The sequence below is a fragment of the Orycteropus afer genome, unplaced genomic scaffold (assembly GCF_000298275.1).
Source record: "Orycteropus afer afer isolate SDZICR_OR568_19922 unplaced genomic scaffold, OryAfe1.0 scaffold00718, whole genome shotgun sequence".
Lineage (NCBI taxonomy): Eukaryota > Metazoa > Chordata > Mammalia > Tubulidentata > Orycteropodidae > Orycteropus > Orycteropus afer.
The window spans coordinates 87,240-92,605 of record NW_006922305.1 but is presented as its reverse complement, the minus strand read 5'-3'; the positions used below and the strand labels follow the sequence as shown (position 1 = coordinate 92,605).

Here is a 5,366-nt window from a genome sequence, read left to right as displayed (position 1 = left end):
CTCTGGACCGGCAAAAGTCCACAGCTCAGCCAGTCTTTCTCTTCACCTTCTCCGTTTATTCCCCAGCCAACTGAGCAGTCCTCTGTGCACTCCCTGGTTAGCAGGGCTGATTTTTAGGTTAATTCTTAGGGCCTACCACCATTCTGGAATCCTCCAAGCTGTCAGGATCTCTGCCAGACTGCAGCTCTGTCTCTTTTATTGGTATTTTCATGCAAATTCTTCTGCTAGTTGGGGGATAGTCCATTTCTATATCCTTCCCTTCAAGGCTCAGGGGTCCAGGATTATCTTCAGTGTCTGTGTTAATTGGTTTCCCTTTTCTTTGTTGAAGAGGGTCTGTGCAGTCTTTCTGCCTAGTCCGCCATCTTGCTGGAACTCCCCCTCACTAACTGTTCTTCAGTGGGTGTCACCTTAAATTTACCCCCCACTAATGTTAGCTATGGTACTGAATCTGTTTAGATCCATTTAAGAATCATTTAGTTGAACTTCATATTTGTTATGACTAACTTGTCAGTTTTTTTAAAAATTTTTTATTTTTTACATTCAACATTACATGTACATTTAGTTTCACTCCCCATTTACCATGCCTAATCCTAACCCAGTCTGCTCCTCTCCCTACTCAGTAACCCTTCCCCTGTGCCCCTCAAAGTTCTACACTCCTGTGTGTCCTGCATTTTCTCTGTGTGAATGCTGCCCCTCTGGTGCTCCATGGTCAGTTGATCCAAGAGATGCATTTCCGTAGAGTATGAGGGTGCATCACTCTAGGTCGAGTGGTCTGTGTGTATCTTGTTTACTATTGGGCTGAGAGCCAGCCCTTGGGAGTGAGCTTTATTCCAGGCCCAGCATGTATCTCAGGGCCATAGTGTTGGAGGTCTCACCACACTCCATCTGACCAGCAATTCTGGTCATTATTGAGTTTTTGGATTTTGTTCCATGTTTTCCCTCCCACTCTGTCCAGGATCACCGGATTTCATCCTTTCCTGAGTGGCTGGCATTGGTAGCCAGGCACCATCTAGTTCTTCTGGTCTCGAGGGCCATCGTGTCCTAGGGCTGATTGCTTCCAAATGCCCTTGTTTTTTTTTTTCTTTTTGCTGACGATAGGAGACCACAGACTTTTGACCACTGCCTTTGGCTATCAATTCTTCTCACACCAGTTGACAATATCAGCTACTGAAGAGCTAAGTCTAACACCATTGTGACCTTTCACACCAATCTGGGTCATAGTTTAGACATTCCAGATCATTTGCAGTCTGACCAGTGTGTGCCTTTTATCACAAAATCTTAAAATTAAAAGTGGACTGATGATACCATACTACCTCCACCACCTCCTCCTGGTCCACACACATTGACTAGGTAACTAGGTTGTGTCCCATTACAATACATTTACTTTTACCTTTTCCTCAGTCACCAGTGCTCCCTGACATTTGATCTCAAAAAGCCTGGTGCAAGGGGTTTTGGGTACAACTTGACCAGAATTAAGTTTCAGTCTTCTAGGTACCATTTGGGCCAAGCTGCCTCTAGCAGATGGTGTACCCTCCTGACTTGCTCGATGTTGGTGTTGGGAGAAAGAAAGGCACATTCCACCCAGGAATGGCCTGTGTGCATCTCAAATTTGAAAAACAGATGCACATAATGCCCACCTCTGTATTTCTGTTCCCGGAAAGATCCAAGAAGAGACACTGCCTCTTTGCCAAATTCATTCAGTGAATTACCTATCTAAGGACACTCACTTACAAGAATTGACAAGAATACACAAATGTATACATACCAAAGTGTATTACTGATCAGCAGGGGTTGGAGGGAGGAAAGTAGGGGGAGCCATCATCTGGGAAACAGTGAGTTCCTGTGGAGGGTGATGGCAATTGTGGCATCGGTTATGGTAGAACATATGTGGACAATGATGGTACATCATGATTGACATAATTGATACCACTACAGAGTACACTGAAAAATGTTCAGTTGGCAAATGTTGGGTTACATACATATTTAAAACAATAAAAAATATCTACAATCTTGATTGAATTCCATTTTGTTACAGTATATTTTCCCAGAAAATTTCCATTTCATCTAGGTTTCCTAGTTCAGGTTGAGTTAGAGAAATAGGGCAAAAGTTTTTTTAATTTCTATTATTGACATCATGCTCTTATTTTCACAATTCAAATCCCATTGTAGGTCTTTTACATGACTCCATTCCTCTGCCAATAAATTAAATGATCATGGTGCTGAAGGGTCTGAGATTAGCCAAGTTTTAGACCATGGTGGAAGAACTTCCCAGGTAAACGGAATCTAGTGGGACACACGTGCTGCTCTCTAGTCCCTCCAGGCTGAGATCTCAGCCTCTCCTGTCCCTCCATGGGAGCCTCTGCCTGCATCCAGATGTCACAGAAAATGAAGTCTCCAAGATGCACCAATGGTCTCTTTGGAGATGCTCACCAGAGACTGGAGTTTCCAGGAATTAAAAGTGTCACAAACTTTCCCAGAACTTTCTCAGCTCCCTAGTGGTGGACTGTCCTGGCTGCTCCAGGTGAGGGGATAATTGCAGTTCTGTGGGGAGGTGAGGTCAGACCCTCTCAACCACATCGCAGGGTCTTTCTCCCTCTCTGTCACACCTGTTTTGGCTGAGCCCATTGTCTGAGCAGTAGGTAAGCTTCAGGTGAGTAGTTTCTAGTTCAGCCTGAAGAGCAGGTTCTAGGAGGGAAGGAGGCAGATCAGGGGCTGGGTGGGTGACAATGTCCGGAAAAGGGATTCCTCTGGGGTGGAAACTGGTCCAGTGCTACTGTCAGCTGGAAGAATGACAATTCCTGATGCGTAAGGGGAGTTTTGAAGGGAGACTGCACTTCTGACATATGACACCAACCCTGGCCACTTCTAAGGTAACTTACAAAGTCCTCTTGACACATGTTCTTGATGTTTGATCAAAAGCATATAAAATATGAGTGTCATGGTGCATCAAGGTTGTAATTTCAAAATTAATCTGTCCTTTAACATCCTTTGCAAAAATTACAAAGAAATGTTCAGGAGTACTATCATTATTTCTATAAACACTCTGTGCAGCAGTAATGGGTATGATGGAGCTAACCGGATTCATCTCATTCTCAGTATAAAATGTGTAATTTAGGGACAAATGCAAAAATGAATTATTTTTCTGTAATTTTGTATGTTTTCCTCATGTTTTAATATCTTTTATAAAACCACTATTAATGATTGCTGTTGTTGTTATGTGGACTCTTAGCGACCCCTCCATGGGTTTCCAAGGCAGTATTCACTACTGAAGTAGATTTCCTAAACTTCCTTCTGAGGAGTGGCTGGTGGGTTTGAACTGCCAGCCTTCTGGTTAGCAGTCAAGTGCCTTAGGCACTATGCTACCATAACTCCTATATTAATGGTAGTCTTCCTTTATTTTTTTAAAACAACAAATATATATTTCCATGACCTCTGATGAGGATTAATTTCATTTTTAACCTAAAATACATCATTCAAATTTATATTCCGTGTGCTCTAACTTGGACCACAGCATGGTTGGTACAGTAAGTTCTGTGCTGGATGTAATTGTACTTTATATTTCCTGACAAAAAATTGAAATATTCTGTTATAATCTTAATATTTATTGAGTAAACCCAGTTTAGTCACAGAAAATGATTCAGGGCATCTACACTTTACTAAGACCCCTAAGTAGATTCATAAGTGCTTGGTGCACAGCATATTTAGACAAAATGAAAAAGTATCATAAAATACATTTAACTTATGGTATTTGGATTATTTGAAGAAGACAATAAAGGAGCTATGATAAAAGCACAGGAGTTAACACCAGCGTCACTGCAAGCATCTAATCCAGGTTCAAATCCTGACGCTACATCGATTTATATAACTCACTTTACCTCCTGGTGGCTACACTCTCTTTTTCTACAAAGGACAATAGTAGTACTTCCTAACTTACAGAGTCGTGGATATTAAATGATTTAAATCAGGTGATGCATTCAATATGGTGACTTTTCAAAACTCTGTGAATGCAAGAAAAAGAAACAGAGAACATATTAAGAGTCAAAACTAATTCTCAGAGAGAAGTAATGGTAAGTGGAAACTTTTACATTTTATTTGCCATGAACATTATAGCCCACAACTCATGTTTCCATGCAAAACCGTCTGTTTGTGAATTTGAATCTCAAGTCCTGGAAAATGATACAATCCCCTTCATGGATTTAAAAATAGCAGTGATCTTCCTACTGCAGGTAGGCATTGGAATCCTGGGGAATTTCTCCCTCATGATTCACTATGTCCTCCTTCACTTCAATGGCTGCAGGACACGGCCCACAGACTTGATTCTCCGACACCTGACTGCTGCCAACTCAGTCCTTCTCTCTAATGGAGTCCCACAGACAATGCTGGCTTTTGGGTTAAAACATTTCCTCAATGATGTTGGATGCAAACTTGTTTTATATCTTCAAAGAGTGGCCAGAGGTGTGTCCATCTGCACCACTTGCCTCTTGAGTGTCTTCCAGGCCATCACCATCAGCCCTATGCACTCCAGGTGGGCAGAGCTTAAACTGAAAGCCCTAAAATACATTGGCCCCTCCAATATCCTCTCCTGGACGCTACACATTGTCGTAAATGCCATTTTTCCTATTTATGTGTCTGGCAAATGGAGCAACAATACCGTCATAATGAAAAACGTGTTGGAATACTGTTCTAGTGGACAGGATGACTACTCTGCAGTCTTACTCTCTGCAGCACTGATATCCTCCCATGATGCTTTGTGTTTGGGATTCATGTCCTGGGCCAGTGGGTCCATGGTTCTCATCCTGTAAAGACAAGCGACGAGTCCAATACTTGCATGTGAACAACATCTCTCCCAGATCCTCTGCTGAGTCCAGAGCCGCCCAAAGCATCCTGGTCCTGGTGAGCACGTTTGTGTTATTTTATGCACTCTCCTCCATCACTTATGCTTATTTGGCTCATTTTGATAATCCCAGTTGGTTGCTAGTGAACACGTCTGCATTAATCGGTACATATTTCCCAATAGTCAGCCCCTTCGTTCTCATGAGCAGTGACCCCCGTGTGCCTAGATTCTATGCTGCTTGCTGTAAGATGAATATGTAACTTCCATTTCTCATAAGAAAAATGTCATTCATATATTTCATACCATGTTCAGTGAACTCATCCTTCATGGAATTGTAACAACAAGTGGCAGTCTCACTGCAGAAAGAGTGGTGAACTAGATAGACTAGGACTCTGCCCCAATTATAAATAGTAAATAATAGTAGCAATCGCAAATGAAATCCAGAGTAATTCTTATGTAAGATTTATAGACTTGTATTTCATTAACAGTTTCAATGGAGACATTCACAGTTGGTACAGTAATAAAAGTTAGT

The 5,366-nt window shown here is 41.8% G+C and overlaps 1 pseudogene; it reads left to right on the top strand.

Moving 5' to 3' along the window:
* Positions 1-4,097: 4,097 nt before the first annotated feature.
* LOC122151793 lies at positions 4,098-5,094 on the top strand (annotated as a pseudogene).
* Positions 5,095-5,366: the final 272 nt, after the last annotated feature.